Source organism: Abramis brama, assembly GCF_963993115.1.
Source record: "Abramis brama genome assembly, chromosome: 2".
In the NCBI taxonomy this organism is placed as follows: Eukaryota; Metazoa; Chordata; class Actinopteri; order Cypriniformes; family Leuciscidae; genus Abramis; species Abramis brama.
In genome coordinates, this window is record NC_139964.1 from 55521919 (window position 1) to 55545535 (window position 23617).

A 23617-nucleotide genomic window follows, 5' to 3' on the forward strand; every position below is an offset into this window, starting at 1 on the left:
ATAGTCCCTGACCGTAAACGGTAACAGAAGTTAAATACATTATTTCGCCATTAGAATGCGACAAAGAGTCAGTAGAGAAGACTTTTATATTGAAAGGACTCAAACTTGTGTACACGGAAAAGCAAGACGCAACTGACAAATGACTATAGGCCACGGGAAAACCCCTTGACTGTTAAAAGGACAAGATATCGCAGTGGACATTCAAACTGATTTTTTATTATGAATATAGGACTGACCTGAAGGAAAATGCTATATCTACTGTAAATGCAGGTACACTCGCTTACTCGATCTCTCACAATACTCTACTCTAGCTTCAATGAACAATATCAATGAGAACAAACCAAGTGGCAACCTCCCTGTCTCTCTCTTGAAACCAACATGGAAGTGACTTAAACTGCAATTCATCGACTGGCCGCTTGAGGCTGGATGCAAAAGGGAGTCAAATCTATATCATCCACATGTTAAAATGCCCAACTTTACAGCAGATTTTATTTTTTATTTTTTTACAGCCTGGTGCAAAAAGTCATTTAGCTAAGCTAATTTTAAATTATATTAAGCCTTAAAGTTCTGCATAATTAAGGGCGTGACCACTTGAGTGACAGGTGGATTGCCACTGCTGTCACTACTAGCCGTTTGTCTGCTGTCTGTGGTCATACTACCTCAGCTAATTCCAGCTGCTGAACTTGGCATCTCTGCTGTGTTTGTGCTTTTTTCGGGATTATTTTATACAATTTAATACATGCATTATACTTTTGCCCACGCCGTTGGATTCCGTTGTTGTCGAGTATCGAGAGAACAACCAGTGGCCAGTTGCATAAACTGTTAAGACTAGTCTTACAAGTTAGTCATCCAGTTTTATTCTTTAAATTTGTTAATAACTTTTTAAAGTCAGTAACATAAAAATGTAGATTGGTCTAATTTGACACCGAACAGTAAGACTGATTACTCCGAACTAACTTCTAGTTGACCATACTAGTTCTTAAAGGCAGGGTAGGTAGGATTTTTCTAAAAAAAAAACATTCCAAATTTGTTTAAACTGTCTTTATATACCAATACATAATTAAAATGTAAGTACTCTGAAAAAGAAAATATAAAAATCGAGTGACTGTAGACCTTTTAATCTGCAATAAACACAGCTCATTATTTCCATTCACTCCCACCCCCTCCCTTCTGAGCTCCTTCCAAAGCGACGCCCCCAAAACACATGAACGCGCGACGCCAAACGCTCAGGCTCAGCTGGAAGACGCATTTATTACCTGAGATGAGTGGAGAGGAAGGAGCGCAGTACATACAGTGACATCATGTCAGAATCACATGTAATAAAATACCTAACTTTATCACTATGAATATAAACAAATAAGATTTCTTTTAGTACTCACTATCAAGCTAGCATATCGATAATGGTAAAGTTTCATTCGGTAACGAGCTATATTTATAAGGCAAAACTAAAAACAGGTTGCATTGATACACGTTTTTCCATTACCATCAGTTACACTGTGATGAAGGTGAATTTTGTGTAAGATTCATAACATATACGGTGTTTTGCATGTAAGAGTTTCCATGATGAAAACATTGTTGACTCTAATGAAGACTAACGTACACTCCGAGTCCGGAGACAAGTACCGCATCGTCGGTTCGAGGACAGGTCCGGGGTTGAGGGCGAAGCAGAGGAGGTCGTTCAAGAGTGCGGGCAGGGCCCGAGGAAGTAGTTTTTGCCTTGTTTGCCTTCGCTGACTGCATATGCAGGTGCTTTGAGCTGAATACTTCCGGGAACGGTGACATGTGATGAGTGCACGCAGGGCAGCGCACGCAGTGGTGCTCGGGCACGAGACATGAAGGCATCTGATTGGTTCTTTACATTCGCACCGAATGGCAGTGATTGGTCAGTTTTTACTGTCCTACAGCTGCTACAGAGGTCAGATTTTTTTCATTCCTTTTTCTGAACACATAATGTATTGACTACTCTCAGGATGGAAGGACCATTTCACCCAGTATAAAAAAAAATGTTTCTGAACAGGATTACCTACCCTACCTTTAAGACACAGTCTTAACATAATGGCTATGTTTATGCAACTGGCCCCAGCACTGTTTTTCCAGTTGTTTTCCTCTGTGAACATGCACTAATGGATGTCTGACAGTTTTGTTTAAAAACGTCTATAGATATAGAGGCTACACTCGTTCTGTGGTACCGTTGCTCTCACACAACAGATATATGCTTATTTAACTTTTTAGTGTTAAATAAAAAGTACCGTCAGATGAAATCCTGCAGGTGTCAGTGCTTTCTCCGTCCATGCAATAAATGCACATCCTTGAATGAGCGCGGATTTCTAGCGCATTTACTTGAACTTCTTAGGTAATATCTATGGTTTGACCCATTTGAGATGGCGACGGCCGGCTCCACCCAAAAATGCTATTCAGAAACCTATGGGTGACGTCACGGACACTACGTCCATATTTTTTTACAGTCTATAGACCTTATGTAGCCCCGCTCCTTTTCAGCGCTGCACTCGTTGTCTTTTGACTTCCAGTCTGTATTTTCACAGCGATTTTGCGTGTTTATTAATGAACAGCTCGTTTTAAAATCTTCCCAGTCGACTGACATTTGTTAAGTCATCTGCATAAAACATTACAGTCCTCATGATAACTTTTGTTAACTTTACATTAAGTAAATCCACTTCAAAAGCTAATTACTCCTGGACAGCAATGCCATAGAAATATACAGGGCGAAGTTAAAAGACAATATTCTAAAGATGGCGGCGCCCTCGTTTCTCTGGCGCATAAGGTCTCTAGAACAAACATATGTTTACGTTGCTAAGAGTGGTTGCTAGGGGTGTTGTGTAGTGATACATAGAACCGTTGGGTGAAGCGGTCATAGCCGTGTTTTATCGTGAATAAAACACAGCTATTGACCAATCAGAATCAAGGATTGGAACTAACCGTTTTATAAAATATATTAATTAAGTTTAAAACCTATGGTGGAAGTTTACCCCAACATTTCCCCAAACTCATTCCAAAGGATCCAATCATCAACATATAATGAGCAGATTAAAATCAATATTTTAGTCAATATTTATTTAAAGTTAACTGATAACATGGTGGATTTATTGTGGTGCTGTTTGGCAAAATAAAAATGGTTCTGATGACCGTATTCATTTTGCAACATTCCTTCCTGTTAAGAATAAATCTTGTTGAGAATAAATAGACATAATTAGTCAAATTATGTCATTTTTTAAGTATTTTTAGTTTAATTTTTAAACTAATGAAGTGCCTTGTTTGTGTGGTGTGGTGTGTGTGTTTTTTTTGTTTTTTTTTTTGTTTTTTTTTATTCAGTAAATTCAATTTCCTGTCACTCCAATTCAAATCCCAATGACCTGTGTGTTGTGGCCAATTCAATTCAATTTGAAACTCATGAATTGAAAACAAACCAATCCTTAAATGTAATCTTACCTCTGACTGAAGCACAGCAGTACAGATCAGTTTTATTGGTGGTGCTTTAGGTTTAATGTGATTTAACCATCCTTGTTGATCACTGAACACCATTCCTACTAACCAATCAGATTTTAGTGTTAGGTTTAAGATTAGGATTAGGTTTTAGTTTTAGGGCTGGGTATAGGGGCTTGAACAACATTCTTGTTGACATGAACATCATTTTCTTTTGATTGTAAATCTAGATTATGGATAGATACATGACTTTGGAATTGTGTGTTGTGTGGTACTGGTCTGTTTCTGTAGGCAGAAGATTAAGTGTCCATGTGATTTAGTATGTATGGACAGTTAGTCCATTTAGTATGTAATACATTTAGTATGTAAAAAAGGCCAGTTAACGTCAAGGTAAAACAACCTAGAATATGTCTTTTGCCTTTTGGGAACTTTGAGATCTGTGATTAAGATCTTATAAATCTATTCTACATATTCAAACCGGCATTTGACATTTTGTTACAGCCAGTAGCAAAAATTGTAGTTAGTGAAATAATCATACATTACACATTTAAGGTAATAAAATTGACATCAGAGAACTTAATTTTATTATTATTTATTATTATTATTATTGACTTAATTTTATTATTGACCTAACTCATTAACTTAAAATTACAGGATATACTTCAAGTAAAATGATTAGGTCAAAGAGGTTCAGCTGAATGAAGCAATGAATCTAAATATGACTAAACGAAGTGAATTTATACATTTAATGTGTTTGAAAGACAAAACCCTTCCAAAGACAGTAATACATGGTTAAATTAATCACTAAGTGATAATTCAATTAATAATGTGTTTGTCAGGAGTTGATAAGATATGCAATGTTGCAATGTTGAGAACACACTTCTTAAAAGTGAAAGGATTTCTGTAATCCAGTGGTCAAATGCATTGTGGGTCTAAGTTTCAGGGATAGACACATAGTGGATGGTCTGTGTGTGCAATTCCACAAACCTGGAAGACCTCCAGAACATAAAAACAGTTGGATTTTTTAGAAAGGAAAATTTATGAAATTACGAATTTACGAAGATAAAAAAGAAATTAAAAGAATAATTTACTTCCATTGTGAGAATAACATAATCATGTAATTAATAAAAAACTAACTGTAATATTATCTAATTACCTACTTAAGTTTTGGAATCTGGATAATCTAGATTACATGTAATCAGATTCTACCCAGCACTGGTTACGGCACATCAGAATACATCAGATGTCATGTTTTAACTGAACACAGATCCAAAGAGATTTATGAGCTGGATTATCAGTGAATAATGGTCTGTTCCTAACACAAATGGCCCTAGTAAATAATGACAAAATTCACAATTTGTGCTAGCACATCGAAGTTTATATATAGCAACTATTCAACTTCAAGTTCTAAATCAGTCATTACCATAGCCGGGTCAAAGGTCAGGGTTACTGAGGCTGTTGGCGCTAAACCCAGATTCTCTCAGTTCAGCAGATAGCATGTTAATGTGTGAGTGTGTGCTTGTTTTTCTACCCCGGTGAATGCAAACCTGAATGCACACAGACTCATGGGGTCTCGTGTCACCATGGGGACATCAATTTAGGTCCCATGGTGACACGAGACCCCATGAGTCTGTGTGCATTCAGGTTGAAGTCCCCACCGGGGTAGAAAAACAAGCACACAAATCAAGCTTATAAATCATACTGAATGAGTTTTTTTTTTGAAAATGTAAAATGCAGAAAGTTTTCTGTGATGGGTAGGTTTAGGGGTAGGGTTAGTGTAAAGGGATAGAATATACAGTTTGTACAGTAAAAAACATTACTTCTATGGAGAGTCCCCACAAAGATAGTAAACCAGACGTGTGTGCGGGAGTGTGTTTGTGTGTGTAGTGTTACTTGTGTATGCATGTTCATGTGTCTGTGTGTTTTTTTTTTTTTGTTTTTTTTTATGAATTGTTTACAACTCCTTATAACACAATTCCTTTTCATCCTCTCAGGGCATTTTCCAAGACCTGGTGGAGAGCTAGGCTTAAGTTGACCAATCCCTGCTCCGCTCCTCCGATCAATTTTCCAATACGGCTGAAACAGCAGCACCTCGTCCGAATTCACATGAGGAGAGATTAATCTGTGCCACCTGCTGATATAGAAACCAGGGTTGCAGGAACTTGTATTTAGTACTTTCTCTATTACATCTCTCAAAGTGTTTTTCATGATAACAGGTGGCTGTGAGATAAGAGAGACTGAAAAATAATAATTTGTTCTGAGGAACTAGCAAATTGCTGGCAAGCGTAAGGGGTTAGTGTTAAAAACGGGGCTGATATTTTTAGAACATGATAAACTAGGCTGATTTAACAACACCATAACAATCTTTGACTGAAAGCATAATAACTGATCCCGCAGTAGGTCGTAGTTTTTTTATATATATATATAGTGCGGCTGATTATTTCAGAAATCTGTCATTGTGCCCTTGAGCAAAGCCAGTTAACCTCAGGTTTGCTCCAGGGGTTTGCCCCTGTAATAAATGCATGGCGTTCTTCTATGGTGACATTGTGTGAAAGTCGTGGAAGGATTTGTACCAGTCCTAGTATTCTGTTGTCCTCCTATCTGTACTGTATGCAACCCAGGCTCATTGAAAATGCGTGAATCTGCATATATTTTAGCAAAACTGTAAATATTTATCTATGCATACAATTCACTGCAGTGTCCTGGCAATAAAACTCCAAAATTCTTTATTCCTTATCACTCAAATTGGTTACTGGGAAAAATTATCAAGGAAGACTTGTTTTTGTGTGGTTCCTTGCACAATAATATGTCATGACATCCTAGAACATGATTTGTACTAATACATTTTCACGTTTGCATCACATAACCAGCTCCATACGTATATGGCTTTTCTAATGTAGTAAACTTGCTTGGTTGCTCATCTGATACAGTGTTGCACTTGCAATGTGGAGGGCTCTGGTACGAGTCAAACACGTCGCGATATTCCACATAGAGGTCAAAGCATCTTAAAAGGAAGCATGGTTGCTTCAGCAAATGCATTTTATCTCATCTCACTTATCTTTGCTTGTTTTAACACTATCGGTTTGGTTTAAGGTAGGCTTTGTTCGAACAGTTGTTAAGCATGTGACAAACACGCTGAGAACTTGGCTTTAAATAACCTCTGACGATGACATCATTGGAATGCACACTCGTGAGAGGCTATAAATACTAGTGCATAAACACTAGAGACATGAATTTGTGATGTCGACTCAAGGGTCAAAAGCCCAGAGTAACATGAACATCCAAGCTTTAAAATCTGATTAATGTGTGCAGAGGGTTCCAGCCTGCCACATCACATATTTGCTGCAAGGGGGCACCTCTTTCCAAAGCCTTGGAGGATACAATGATGGCTGGGGTGACCTAGTGGAATGAGCCCTAACTCCTAGAGGCGAAGCTTGACCGGGCACCTCATAGGCTAGAGCAATGGCATCCTTCACCCAGTGTAACAACATTTGCTTGGTGGTGGTGGTGACAGTCCCTTAACTGCTGGAGGAAGTACTTCAGGGCCAGAAATAAAGCCATCAATTTGAGGCAATTGATGCGGCAATCAAGATAATGACCTCTCCAGATCCCTTGGGCTGGACGGCCACCTAAGACCGCACCCCAGCCCGTACGGGAAGTGTCTGTTGTTAGCATCTTGCGACGACAATACAAACCTAGAGTGGGACCCAAGGTGAGGAACCAGGGTCTGAGCCACATAGAAAGGGCACCTTTCCGTGTGCCCTTACCAAAAACATGGATTTTAATAGGGGATTAATCCCTTATTTTGAGCCACCAGGGCATGTGAATGAGGTGTCTGTTGTGATGACAACGGAACTCCTAGAGAGGGACCCAAGGTTACAAACCGGGGACTTAATTTAGAAAGGGCACGAAGGGCTCGGTGGGTGCCCTTACTATGAACATTGATTTTAGAAAAGGTATTACAGAAAGAAATCTCCTTGCGTAACCTTAGACCAGTGGTTCTCAACTCCAGTCCTCGGGACCCGCTGTTCTGCACATTTTATATGTCTCCCTTATTTAACACACCTGAATCAGATCATCAGCTCGTTAGGAGAGACTCCATGAACTGAACTGAGTGTGTCAGATAAGAGAGACATACAAAATGTGCAGAGCAACGGGTCCTGAGGACTAGAGTTGAGAACCACTGCCTTAGACTAACAACCCTACTTGGACTACTCGATGGTCTCTTTAAATGGAATAAGGGGAAATATGGCTTCACAGAAAGAAATGGTCCGTTGAGTGCCTTGAAACAGCTCACTGGCTGAAAAAACGTAACATACTGACCGGCTCAGATCTTTCAGCAGATCAGCCTGGTAAGCCTGTAACACTGCCATGACCCGCTGACTGAAACACCTTCCCCACCAGTGTGGATGTTGTTCTGCACGGTTTGGTGGGGAGCGCTGGCATTTTAAGTGACGATGAACTCCCAGGGGGCCTGCGAGTGTCTCTCCTACCGTGGGCATCTGTGCCCTTGCACCCACAATAGTCGAATAAGTTGACATCGAGGGCGCAAATACACGTGAAGAATAAGGTTTCCCCTATGAACAAGTTCACTCGTCATGGAGGTCCTTGAAGAAGGGAAGAGACCATCACTGAGGCCCCTCCCCCCTGGCCAACTTTGAGCGCTTATTCCTGTCAACACCTCGAAGTAACTCCTCATGCACTTTATCATCACAGGAGGAGCGCTCAGAGGAGGCACCCGCAAATTCCATCTCAAGATCTATTTCACTATGTAAAACCTCAGAATTAAATGTAGCTAAAGAACAGCAAGACAAGATAACACAGTCTGGGGTGCGTTTCCCCTAACCATCATTTGCCAACTATGGTCGCAAATTCCGTCGTTATCAGCGTAGTTCAACGAGGCAGTGTTTCCCGAAACCATAGTTCTAGCGAACATTCGCAAACAACATCGCAAAGTTGTGTGGTTGGAACAACAGCTCTCGACCTGTGGTTAGAAGCATAGTTTCATGTTTGCATGACATGTGGACTCAATACATCCTTATCTTGAGCAAAATAAGCAAGCTGACATTCATTACAATCTGTATCTTTTATTTAGAATACATACAAATGTCATTTATGTCTTTTAATTTGTCAAGAGATTTAAAGCGTCGTTTTTGAATAGTGTGCAAACGTGCTCTACTATTAATTGCTTGATCGCTCTCATTCCTCATTTCAGGTTTTTGCAGAAATGTAGGTAGTCACATATTTTCATAAGATTCACTCAAAATTACAATTCTGTCATCATTTACTCACGCTCATGTCGTTCTAAACCTGTATGACTTCCTTTCTTTATAGGAACACAAAATATTTTTTTTATGAATTTGTGCACTTTTCCATGTAATTTCAATGAATGAGGACAGGTGCCTTCAAGCTTCGAATGGATACAAAAGCATCATAAAATGGTTCATACAACTTGTCCCAAGCTTTGTGTAAAAAGCATTATTATTCAGTGATAATATTCTAATCCACATGCTGTTAACTATTGCAATCGTTCATTGAATTTGTGAATGAATCATTCAGACTGGTTTTGTGAACTAGATCGAATGATGGGACATTTCTGCTTCCTTTAAGTCTCATAAACATGCCTACAAGGTGTGCTAGGGTTGTTTTCAAGATTTTGAATACATTTTGAATAATATAAGATTTAAATTTTAGATTATTCACACAAAAATAATCATACGATTTAGAATATAGTGCACAAGACTGGATTAGTTGAAGCCTGAAAGCTCCCTAGTCACTGCAATATCATGGAAAAGAGCGACTGATACTGTAACGATCACCAGTGAGAGTGCCCGGGATAACAGAGGGCACTCCAACCCGGACAATCACCACACATCCACAAACTACATTTCCCAATATCCTTTGCCCAGACCAAGGTTATTTTCGTAAATGAAAACTGAAACTAAGACTAAAACTATTGGTCAAAAAACATTTTCGTAAACTGAAATAAAATAAAAATTTCAACATAAATGAAAAACTAAAACTAAACTAAACTAACAACAGTTACTGAAAAACTAACTGAAACAAAATAATAAATAATCGTTTTCGTAATTAATAAGCTCTCATCCTGTACTGGAAAATCACTTTTTTCCATTCCACTGCGCTACTTTATTTTTCAATGACTGTGCTCGAGTCTCGTCTTTTGCAGCATCACGGGCAAGACACAACGTTCTAAAAACGCGGCACTCAAGTTAAAATAAGTTCAACTTTTAAAAGACGTGTATCGAGACCTTGCGCTTTTTCCCCATTCCTCTGCCCGCATCTTTTTTCCGTTTTTCAAAGCAAAACCGCTTTCTGTGTGAACCAGCCCTAAGAAGCAGAAATGGCCAAGTATTTCCATCATGTCTAGACCTTATGCAAATATAACTGTACCTTAATTCCAGGTAATACAACCATCTCATGTGAAACTAAACAAAATACCACACATATTAGACAAGAGACCACACTGAGCAGAAAACGGAAAAAAACAAATAGCATGTCTATAGCCCAGAAATAGACGTACATTTGTCAGAGTAGAAGTATACTAGATGTCTGGTCTGAATAGAACATTTGAATATGAGTATAACTATGAGTATATGATTTTAAACGATGCAATAGACAAAAAGCATAAATGGATCAATACAAGAATATTGTTTGAAAGGATTAATCATAGAAATAACCTTAAAGAATAATTATAATAATCATACGCATATATTTTTCTTATACACCACGTTTAACAAGATTTCATTTTTAATGAGTATTTTTTACTTTTTAGATGCATTTGTTTGGTTCTTTGTTCATCCTCAAACAATTATTTTATTTTTATTATTAAGAGGTTTTCACAAGAGTTAACTGTAAACTGCAAACATTAAACATTGCTTAAATTAAATTAAGTTCTGTTAACTCTGCTAAACTATAATTACTAAAACTAAAACTAAATATATAAAAACTAAATAGAAATGCGTTCACAAAATAAAAACTAAACTAAAACTAACAAAACCATTAATGAAACTAACTAAAACTAAACTGAAATTTATTGGAAATTTGAAAATAATATTAAAATAAAAACTAATTTAAAAATGCTAAACTATAATAACCTTGGCCCAGACTAATCAGCCATGATCACATTCACCTGTATGTCTTTACCTTGTTCAGCTCACCTCATATAAGCCTGGTTTTCACATTCATTCCCTGCGAAGTCTTGTTAGTTGTTTATACTGCATCTCTGAGCGTTTTCCTCTGTTTTCCATGTTCCTGGTTTTTGATATCTGACTGTGTCCTGGTTTTCCCGTTCCTGTCTCACTCTCTGGGTTTGTTTGTTTGTTTGTTTGTTTGTTTGTTTGTTTGTTTGGACTGATTTACTGTGCTCTGACCTCTTGCCTGTTTTCGACTACGATTGTGGATTACCCTTTCAATAAAACTGCATTTGGATCCTCAACCTTCTTGTCTCAGAGAAGTATGTGACAGATACATTCTTCAAATTTCTCAGGTTTTGTACCATGGAAGAACATCTGAATGTCATAAGGCTTTGGAACGACATGAGGGTGCTTGCATGCCAGAATTAAAAATTTTGAACTGTCCTTAAAAAATTAGGTTGGAGCTCATTTTTCACCACAGTCGGTCCTGTAAATGCTTATCATATGTGTTCCAACAGGTTAAATCTACAACACTGCTACCAGGGAGATCACCATGGTGACCATCACAGCATCAGCAACAAGGTCTTTTGTAGGTGGGGTGTCAGCGTACAGTCAGCTCCTTTCAAATAGAGGCCTGAAAACCTGAAAAGTCACACCATGTTGATGGAACAAATGGACTTGCAAATGTGAAAATTTAATTTTGGTGTGCCAGGCTGACAAGCAGCCAGAGAGTTGTAAAACTATTTTAGGCTGCAAGCACAGTCTCTCATTTCAGAGAAAAAATGTAGATGAAAACTGACGAGCACATTAAGGCGATTTGCATTTATTGTGACTATCTGGTCTGGGTGGATCAGTTAACTAATGAGAAAAAGACATTTAAATTGGTTGAATTGCTCAGTTTGCAAAGAAAACTGCAGTGATTTTGTACCAACACATTAATTTTGATCAAAGAAAAAATGACCCATTTCTTCAGAAAATTGCTCTTTTGTTGCTACTGTTTAATTGGCCTGGTTTACAGCTCTTTAGAGTTGCCTTTTTCTTAGAGGAGTATTTATTTAGAAAAATCTTCTTATCATATTAAAGGAATAGTTTACCCAAAAATGAAAATTCACATCTACTTAAAAAAAAAAAACCCACACACACACATTCAACAACACACTTTTCACACTCTCAATATTATGTTTTATTAACAAAGTTCGGAAGGAGCATGTTCAAAGGATCTACCCAATCAGTACTATTGGAGGCCTATATATAGCCGTATATTAATGTTCAATAATTTAATGTACAACATAATTCGAAAAATTAATGTGATTAGAAGAGGAATATCAGAGTCCAAGTCCTGACTGGACGAGAGGAGGAGCTGGGGATGGAGGAGGGTAATTAGATCCTGAGCAATGCGATAAAGCTTCTTATAATACTGAATGGAACTTATATAGGAATGCTCTGATAGGCGTTGGAGGACTGAGGTGGAGTCCGGGGCTTGGAGGCTTGAGGTAGAGCTGAGGGATCCATGAGCAAAGGTGGAGCTCATGACTGTGAAGCCCCAGGCGGATCCGTGCTGCAAAGTTGAACCACTGGAGAAGCCAAGGAGCTGAAGGGAGACAGCGGAGATGAGGCAGAGGAACTGGATGGCTTTGACTGTAAAGGAGGGAAAGGGAGGCTTGGCGGGCCATCCGTGACGAAGGAGACTTGGGGCTGGACGACGAAGGTGACTTTTAGCTAGACTTAACCAGTGATGACTTGTATGATCTGGAACTGGGCCTATCCAGTAATAACTTGGAACTGGACTTATCCAGCAATGACTCAGGCGACTTGGAACTGTCTTGGAAGTGGTCTTATCCAGCGATGACTGAGATGACTTAGAAGTGGATAGGACCAGCTGTGAATGAAGACCAGCAAACACCTCATCATCCAGCTCATCATTTACATTTACATTTACATTTTTCATTTACATTTATTCATTTAGCAGACGCTTTTATCCAAAGCGACTTACAAATGAGAACAATAGAAGCAGTTAAACTGTTGGACAACAATATGCAAGTGCTTGTTAATTTTATGTGCTCATCATAAAACAATTCCTCTGGAACCCAGATTATTGCATGAACCACAGCAACTGGAGTGTGGGCGAGGTTCCAATTAATGCCCCCAAACTCCATTAAAACACCCTCAACGAGAGACGCTGATGCTGGCTTACACCTGGACAGACTCCACATTGAATGAAATTAGCCTCTGGCAATTGCTCCTGCTCAATTTTCATGGTGAGCTCTGACTTGAAGTCAGCGGTGGGCATGGCTGATGGCTGGCTGGACTCTGGGTCTGGAGTGGGACTGGTGATGTCCTCATCAGCAAGGCAGGTGGTAAATAGTCGCACTGCACCAGCACCCATGCAATTTAATTGGTAAAGCTCCCTTGAGGACCATCCATGGGCAGGTATGCCTTCGACCACTTGCTAAGCCCGGTGTGGTAGAAAACCCAAAGCGAGTGGTTGGGGTAGTGAGTGAGGCATGCCAGATCGAGAAATTCCCTTGTGTAACCCTTAAGGAAGCGATCCCCCTGTTCCACAGGGTTAGAAGATTAAGGAAACAAGGAACAGGTGTGTAATTACTAAGCAACAATGACAACTGATGAAGAATTAGAACACAAGCAAATAGAGACAATGAAAACAATGACTAGAAATGAAACAAGACAGAAAAACTAAACATGCCCGTGACACATGGACACGTGTCTCCTTGTTAACTAAGTAGACTTTATTAGTGACAAAATTATTGGTCATAGTTGAAAATTACAACAGCTTTGATAATGAATCTAACTTTATTAATGTTATCGCTTCATAAAAATAATAGGAAGTAATGGCCTTCGCTCAGATCAAGGCATCAAGTAGCCATAAACATCAGACACAGGGAGCATAAAACTGTTGTTCACTTATGTGCTCACATATGAATTATTATCATTGTTCTTCCCTCTTATTAATTAGCCAACTCAGAAATTATCTGTGTCAGACTCTTATGAGACATTGCCTATATTTATTATTACTCTGTCAAACACAGGGAGTTATATAAATTCTGTGTAGGCTATCATATGATGTTGGTGTATTAGCACTAAAGGCCTCCATTTTCTGATGACACAACTACAAACTACAAGGGCTGTTCAATGATGGGTAACTCTACAGGGATTTATTATTTATCTGGGGAGTCAAGAAGCCAATTGTGCTGCTGACTATAGCCTATTCATCACAGTCTTTCACTGCTGAGTCATTTTTTGGTTTATTGACTGGCTTGGCAATTATGTTAAATTTATTTAGCATTTTAGATAAATTTGAGGAGAGGTTTTTGACAGAGACAATATATTTATGACAGGACTTTCTTGTAGGGAGAAAAAAAGTAATGAGATCAGGGGTCAGAAACTGACTTGCTCATTTAGGACAAACTCTTAAAAATAATGGGCGTGTCAGTCCTAATTTTAGGACTCTTAAATTCCTGCTCTTAGAGTGATTCACAGAGCATTTTAGCACTAAACCAGCTCCTAAAACAGTGAAAAGTTAGGGGTAGTCAAGAGGACTCCAATCCGCCCAAAGACACTGTACACCATTGAGGCAATAGGCGAAAGAGCCTTGGGTGCTGAGCCTTTTCTTCATAAATGCAATAAATCTTTCGATTTATAGATTTTAAACAAAGATACACATATGCATATAATAATTCATACATGATGCAAACCATCTAAGCATCAACTTCGGACTAGATGGTCGCTGCAACACCTGTGTCTTCAGACAAGATGGCCACCTCTACGCCTGTGTCTTTCAACAAGATGGCCGCCACTACGCCTGTGTCTTTGGACAAGATGGCCGCCACGCCAGAGCCCAGGACTCCCATCCTGCCACAGTCTCCAGACCATCTTCCTCTCCATGGACCTGGCCATTCATCCCTCCCCTGTTTCACCTCCTAGGCTATGAGCATTAATACATAGAGGCAGGAAGAAGTACTTTAAACCAGCCTTATTATTGCAGAGATGGGTTTTGGGGCTGGGTCCGTGGGACTGTTTCTGGGGGACGAGTCTGAGGGAAGAACAGGAGACAAGGGTAAGGAGAATGCAGAAGACAAAAGGTAGGTAAAATACAAAGTGAATCCCCAGAAACAGTCCATGGACTCAGCCCCAAACCCCATCTCTGCAATAATAATTAATAAAGGCTGATTTCTAAAGTACTTCTTCCTGCCTCTATGTTTTAATGCTCATAGACTAAATGGGTTCCATTCAGACCTTAACATTAAGTATTTTACTGTTATATGTCAACAAGATTCAACAAGACATTTTCACCTGGCTATACCCAATGTTTAGATCTGTGGTATTTATGCAAATGAGCACATACATAATTAGATTATGCACCGTTTGTCCATGTTAACAAACAATTAAAAAAAACTTGTAATACTTTTTTTGTTTGTCTTGATGTAAGTAATCAACTCAGTAATTTTCATGGTGATATCTAAAGGTTAAAACTTTTACCCTATTCACGTGAGAGAAAGAATGAATAGGCGTATGAATAGGCTATATTTGGGTCTTTTTCGAAACTTTCCCCTAATGGGATTCTTCTGGGCTTTTTTTTTTCCTTACTCAGGGCATATTGAGGATATAAAAATCAGTTGAGTTTGCTTCTGTTGCAATTTGTTCAAGGTTGGCCCCCATTTTGGCTTAAAATGACTGGACTAATATGGAAAAGTATCTGTAAACCGCAAAAAGACTGTTTAAATATGAACCGCGTGTCAGTGTGTGAATGAATGAATGGCACAGATGCGCGCGGTTGTTTACTATGTTACAGACGAAATATGAAAGACAACATTTCGTTGACTAGTTTTGGATAGATTATAAAGTTTTTATAATAGGCTACTACTAATAGACTACTGCCACATTAAATAAGCTTTTGTTTGCCAATTTCTGCTCATATGATAAATATAGTATGTTTTGTCAAAAATAAACTCATCAACTAAGATGTTATTTATAGTGTTTGTTCCAATGTAGGCTATATCAAACTAATGAATCCTTAACTTTTAAATACGTATGATAAAATGTATACTTTAAAAAAAGAAAGATTACACTTGAAATATTGTTAAAATGTAAATTGTTGTTGATTTACATGTGAACACTTTTTAATAAAATAGCAAAAAATATATTTACAAGGTAGATGTAAAAAAAAAAAAATCTTAATAGTTCAATATAAGCCTTCTCATTAAATTATTTATTATTGTTTTTTATTAGTGACACATTTGGGGAGAGGACATATTGCAAAACTTTCTGAAAATACAGTATGAGAATTAACTGCACAATTACTAGAAATGTTTACCTTGGATTTGCATGTATAAAAAAATTGTAGAAAAATATTTCCAACTCTAACTTTTATTTATATATATATATATATATATATATATATATATATATATATATATATTATAATTATTATTGTTATATAGATATTTTTTTTATTATAATTCTTTTTTGTCCTCACATTCTTTCTTGTTTGACACACCTGAATGAAAGGCTCATTATGCAGCTGATTATGCGGGTCATTGTCTTCTCAGGTGTGAATCACATCATTATTCATGATCATTCATGAATTTTTTCGTTTTTTCAATAACCACGCAAAACATTATTCTCTGAAAAATACAAACATGTACATACATGTTGCTCACATATTATGGTAGCCCTGTTTGTGCTGAATAGAGTGTAATGACACCTTTGTCATTAATATGTTTATAAGCAACTGAAAAAAAGCACAAATGTCAGGGCATGTCAAAACATCTCAAGGACCCCAAAAACCCCTTAGACCCCAGAGGGTTAATGTGAGCAGTCTGGCATGCATTAAAGTTTTTAACTTACCTTCTCTTACCTTAAACATGGTTTAAATGTGTTAAAAAGTACTATATTATTAGCTGAAAGCTTGATTAAATTAGCTAAATATTTAACAAACAATATTTTGAATATTACAAAATAAAACGTTTTAAATATAAACTACATTTAAAAAGAAATAGAACTTTATGAATTAATGTTGAGCCAATTTAATGTAAGCCTGCAGAGCTGTTTGCAGAGTAAGTGCAGATTCTATATCTGCTGTGTTTATTGTCTGTCAGGCTCTCGCTGTTCACATCAAAATAACTTTTCACAACCAGGTTTGACATTAAAAGCATATTTATTTCAAACAGCCTTCAGCAAAAATGCCATTAGCAGCAAGAGACATGTAGAAAAGGAAGGTAAACAGCACAGTTCTTTTGAGACCTTTGTTGATGAAACACACAAATATCTTGTATGTTATAAAATCTGAAGTCCTTTCAATCAAGTAAAATGTCTGTGCCAACCATAGGCTATAATTTGACTATTCTGTCCCATTTTGTGATAGTTTACCTGAACAACATAACTGCCCTTTACATTTATCACATACTGTAAAGTCAAGGTTTAGTTGGTTAGCATGAAAAGTAAGCAAAAGGCACATAGCCATTCAGAAGAAGCTGTATTTTGTCATGAATTATTGTTTTTCTTTGCAAGCAACATGCAACATTCCAATCAACCTAATTCCAATTCCAATCAGATTTGAGGGACAAGTTTACTGTTTATGTCAAGTTTAGGCTTACAGACAGGGTTAGATGCTATACACATCAGCGTTATTCACCTATCATTTCCCTCTGATTTTAGGGATAACTTATGAGTTTAGGTTAAGGGGTAGGGATATGGTTAGGATAAAATTTTCGGACAGGAATGTTGTTCCAAGATCAACAAAATATGTTGACCCAAGAACACGTCTAACTTGGCAAAATCAGGATGTGGCCATGTGTCAGTCAAGCAACTGTTATTGAAATTAATGGGAATGCTAACATATTGCTCTCTCCAGGTATTATAGACTCAATTACTGTATCACAACATAAAACAAATATAAGACACAATATGTATCACACCCTGCCCAACTATCTTATGTTTCTTGAAATAAGGTTTTTGTTTCTATCAAATCATGTTTCTTAATCACAATGATTTAAGTAATAATTTTAAGCTGAGATAAAAGATAAACAGAAGGGTGAATTAATTCACAGGCAAATTTTGAAGCCATTTCATTATCCCCTTTCATTTATTCATCTCTTTGTGAGCAGTATTTGAAAATTATTGTTTTCATACTTGAAAAAGATTTTAAGTGTGTTCTTCATTAAAGCAGTCGGGCATGCTGTGTAATACTGATAAAGAATTTGTGAAGTCTTCATATTTTCATGTATTTTGTCCATTTACAAAGGTACCCTTTTTTATCTCAAATAAAACAGAGCGCTAGTCATGAAAAATAAAATTGTTGTTGCTCAACTGCCTTAAACAAGAAGAACAGAGGGAAAAAAAACACTCATTAAACACGTATGTGAATATGTGAAAGCCTAGTGTGTTTCTCTTCTCTGTATATACATGCATGTATGTATGAACAGAATATAGTATGTATGTACTGTATATAGTAGCACCATACTATAGGGTATTCACATATAAAACAGAATTTTCCTGTATTTAAAGGAACTGAATTGCATTCTGTACCAGAAGCAGTTTGTAACATTTTATAATATGATATAAATAAATTAAACATTAAAATGAATGGTTAAACATAGAGACAATCAGTCCACTTTGACAGTTGTTTGTGCATTTCATAGGTGTACATTTCACTGGATTTGTTGTTATGCTAATCAAAATGTCTAGAATACAAATCATTTGACCTGTGAATCTGTTCATCTTGAAATATTTATGTACAGTCACAATTCTCTAGTGTTATAATTTGCCTCAACTGAAGTTGAAATGATATGTGTAATGGTGTGTGACATTTAGTATGACAAATTCATTTATTTTCATTTATTAACAAATGCAATGAAGTTGCATGCCAGGAAGACAAAATCAAAGCAATTGCATTTTAGCACTTAATTCAGTCAAGCATCTTTTACACATATGTACAGTAGCTGCAGGCATAAACTGTGACTGTGTAACATCTGTTGTTTGCTTACAGTATGGTCAATTGTCACCTGACACCAGTAGTTCTCTTACGAGAGGTTCTCTCGTACTGTGTAATATCTTACGCTATGGGGAAATCTCTTTTCCGCGAGATACTGAAGCCAGAAATTATCCTTAATTTTGGAATAATGTAAAACGCGTTGCGGCAGCATGCAGACATAGGCAAGACGGCTCGCACGCCTATTGGCTGCCCTGCAGCAACTGCAGCAGCCTATCGAGAGGCCCCATCGTGACGCCAGATCCAATGGCGTCCCGCCGAAACGGGCGTGGTCTGGGCCTAATAATATAGCTCGACAGGCTGGTAATCTGATTTTTCATCTCTTCAGCTCACGCATCGCTGGATCCTGAGAGAAAGAAGCCGCGCCATCAGAGAAAGCCTTTCAGCGGGACGAGCCTTGCATCTGAAGCCGCTGGCCGTGCCGCCTTCAGTCGCCGTTCCTGCTGCGCTATCCGGCGTTATATCCTTTTCTCTGCTACTGTGTTTTGTGTGTGTTCGCCGCCGCGACACAAACTCTCATTGCACTAAAAGAGCCGGGTGTCTTTTTCAAGATGCCCCTTTCCTGCCTGGGTGAGGATCACGCAGCTCTCGCGCTCGCTGACGGCGATGACGCTCTCTCTCTTCCCGCTCTCTCTCCCTTTGCTCGTGCCGCGCAAACTGCGCCGTTCGCAAGGGATGTCAGAAACGGACGGTCACTGGGCTAGTTTTCTTTACATTACAAGAAAGCTAGCCCACCCTCGCACCCCATTCGTGTGCGTCGCCGGCGAAAGGAGGAAAGAGAGTGTTTTTCTCGGAGGTTGATCCGAGGCCGGAGGTTGATCCGAGAAAAAAATCCTTTTTCTCACACATTTCTCAGTCCCCTCTGAAGTTCAGGCGACTGGAAATGTCAATATTGCAGTAAACGAGCCTGTTATAATACATGCACGCCTGCAAACAAACGCCATCACAAGACGTGTTGACGCTCTCTTATATGCTTGCGCTGACTGAAAGCTTATGTGTTTCCCCCTGTGGCTCAGTGGTGGAATCTTAGGCTTTCGCGCCAGAGACCCGTGTTCGAATCCCGGGTCTCCCGGCAGATAAAATTATGCCGTCAAAGCTTTCGCTCTGTCAGTTTCCTTAAAAGGCGACTGCAGATGTGTATTTTGCAGCCAACGAGCACGTTGTACAACCTGCTCGCCTGCACCCAAACACCGTTTCTAAAAACGAGGCCTCAAAGTCTTCCTAGCCCGCCTAGGAAAGTGACAGTGTTCAAGTCCCGCTGCGGCCAGACTTCCACCAAAACTTCCCGCTCGTTCAGTTCCAGAAAATGCGACTGTTCCAGTGTATTTAGCAGAAAACAAGCCGGTACTACAGCCCATTTCCATGCACACAAACGCCGTCTTTATGGCGACCCAGATAAATCTCATAAAGAGTGTATTTTCTGGTATTCCGGCCACGGCCGATGGTGTTATGAGTGTAGTAAAAATGCCCACAGCCCAGTGCTCATTCCTACACACAAGCACAGTCCGCCACACAGGCTTTGCACACATAAAATCGACTCATGTCGATTGTGCATTAAACGTAGTGAATGTGCCCACGACCCAGTGCCCACAAACACTACACACTGCATGTCTCATGTTTTCTGTAAAAACGAAACGATACAGTCAGCACATACGCACATACAGTTCGCTACAGTTCGCTCGACGTCCCCGCCGTTGCGCGGCGTAAATCGAAACTATGGTAGAAAAGGAAGTAGCACATCTACTTCGAACCGAAATTGCAAAACTGTTGAGCAAAGGGGCCATAGAGCCTTTATCTCAAGCTCAGAGCGAAGGGGGTCTGTACAGCAGATATTTTCTGGTACCGAAAAAAGACGGGGGTCTCAGACCCAATCTAGATCTAAGACAGCTGAACAAAGTGCTTTCGAAACGCCGGTTCAGAATGCTCACAACCAGGAAAATCCTCGCGCAAATTCGCCAAGGGGACTGGTTTATGTCAATAGATCTGAAGGACGCGTATTTCCAAATACAAATAGCGTCACGTCACAGGCGATTTTTGAGATTCGCCTTCGAGGGCCAGGCATATCAATACACAGTCCTACCGTTTTGCCTGTCTCTAGCACCCCGTACATTCACGATGTGCATGGACGCGGCGCTCGCACCCCTGAAACTTCGGGGAATGCGAGTTTTGAACTACTTGGACGATTGGCTGGTTCTAGCTCAGTCACACTCAGAGCTCATAGAACACAGGACCATATTACTCGAACATCTCGAGAATCTGGGTCTCAAAGTCAATTGGGCGAAAAGTTCACTGTCTCCCAGTCAGAGAATATCTTTCTGGGCACAGAACTGGACTCGCTGTCTATGACAGCACAGCTGTCGCCGCAGCGCAGACTGGATATTCAGCGCATGACGGAAACCTTCCGCAGCGGCACTATAGTCCCGCTCAGAAAGTTTCAAAGGATGCTGGGTCTCATGGCCTCAGCATCATCAGTACTCCAGTTGGGTGTGCTTTGCATGTGCCCATTGCAGTTCTGGCTAAAAGCGCGAGTACCGCGCCGAGCGTGGACCTCCGGTCTTTCTCGCCTCAAGGTCGATCAGAAATGCGTCTCAGCTCTGAAACCTTGGAGAGCGATCGACTGGTACCAGTCAGGTGTAAGCCTGGGGACTTCCTTCCCCGCTGCCCGCTCTATGCTTTTCCCCCGTCACGCTCCTACCTCAGGTATTAGAGCGGATCAGGGAAAACGGATGCTCAGTGCTACTAGTGGCTCCGTTCTGGAAGAACTAGGCTTGGTTCCCGGTTCTGATGCAGCTGACAAGCACTGCCCCATGGCCGATACCAGTGAGGAGGGACCTCCTCTTTCAGGCCAAGGGCTCGATCTGGCATCCTCGCCCGGAGCTTTGGTCCCTACATGCGTGGGCCATCAACGGGTACCCGCTAACCTCCCGGTGGGAGTGTTAAACACGATCATGCAGGCTAGGGCCCCCTCTACGAGACGGCTCTATTCCTCAAAATGGTCTGTGTTCTCTAGCTGGTGCACAGCCCGTGGCATATCACCCCCAAATTGTGGGGTGACGGAGGTTCTCTCCTTCCTGCAAGAGCTACTGGATAAGGGCAGAACCCCATCCACGCACAAGGTTTACGTGGCGGCCATAGCAGCCTTTACTAAACCGACGCTTGACCAGTCACTTGGAAGGAACGATCTGGTCATTCGCTTCCTTAGAGGAGCTAAGAGGTTAAATCCTCCCAGACCTCCCTCAGTTCCCATGTGGGACCTTTCTACGGTCCTGGAAGCCATGAAAGGTGCCCCATTCGAGCCAATCCAAACGATAGATATTAATCACTTGTCTTTCAAGACAGTGTTTCTTCTGGCTCTCGCTTCAGTGAAGCGCATAGGGGACTTACAAGTGCTCTCAGTGAGCGCGACATGTATGGAATTTGGGCCAAATGACTCGAAAGTCATACTCAAACCGAGGCACGGGTACGTTCCTAAATCCCTCAACACACCGTTTAGGGCTCAGATGATTTCCCTGTCGGCCCTGCCGGTCTCTAATGAGGAGAAGGACGCGAGCTTCCTTTGCCCGGTCAGGGCGTTAAGGGCTTATGTGTCTCGCTCGACTGTCTTCAGACAGACGGAGCAGCTCTTTGTCTCGTTCTACGGACGTTCTAAGGGACTAGCCGTGTCGAAACAGAGCCTATCCAGATGGATAGTTGATGCTATAGCGCTGGCTTACGCTTCTAAGGGCCTGCAGTGCCCGTTAGGTGTCAGAGCGCACTCCACAAGAGGCATGGCCTCGTCGTGGGCTTGGTCTAGTGGGATTGCCTTGCAAGATATCTGTATGGCAGCAGGCTGGGCCTCCCCGCCTACATTTATAAGGTTTTATAACCTAGAGGTTCCCGCCTTGCAGGCTAGGCTGCTTTCGGTCTAGTAGATCAGTACTGTCTGCCCCGATGCTATCGGCCCAGATTACTGAAACTGCTTGAGCGACGCTCGCTGATCGATCATGCAACTCTATGGGCAGTGTGTAAGACCCATAATATTCATCAGACCAGGCTGAGTTTTTCGCCCTGGCTGTGTGGAACACTATCAATATAATTGCTCCTTATAGGATGCTGTTTATTACAGGAATGATGCTATTCTAGCCTCTCTTCCTGGACTCTCTGCGAGTCCCTGATGATCATGTACTATATGAGCCCAGGGAACTTGCCCTTGGGACTTTGGTATTGGATCTCAGCATGCACGGCGTTTTACACTGTGTTCCCCATAGCGTAAGATATTACGCAGTACGAGAGAACCTCTCGTAAGAGAACGTACTCAGTTACTAACGTAACCTCTGTTCTCTCTAGAGAGGGAACGAGTACTGCGTATCTTTGCCGTGCCTGCAACACGCTCTGGTTCGCTTCGGCGATGAAAAACCAGATTACCAGCCTGTCGAACTACATTTATAGGCCCAGACCACGCCCGTTTCGGCGGGACGTGACGCAGTGGGCGCGAAGCGCCCCCATTGGATCTGGCGTCACGACGGGGCCTCTCGATAGGCTGCTGCAGTTGCTGCAGGGCAGCCAATAGGTGCGCGAGCCGTCTTGCCTATGTCTGCATGCTGCCGCAACGCGTTTTACATTATTCCAAAATTAAGGATAATTTCTGGCTTCAGTATCTCGCGCAAAAGAGATTTCCCCATAGCGCAAGATATTACGCAGTACTCGTTCCCTCTCTAGAGAGAACCGAGGTTACGTTAGTAACCGAGTACGTTTACATAGGCCTACATCAGTTGAGATGTAAGTAAAGAAATGGAGAGTATCCCTTATGCCTGCTACAGACTGTGCGATTTCGGAAATCCTATACGATCATTACAAATCACACTGATGAATCTAATAAACTTGGGTACGACATGTATGTAGACTGTACGATGATGACACCTATTGACGCAACGCAAGTTAGTATAGAAGAATAAAACATCATAAGCATGAGCTAATAGTAAAAAAAATAGAGCAAGATTAATGGCATTTTGGTAATTGTGGTTTTATTTGCGCA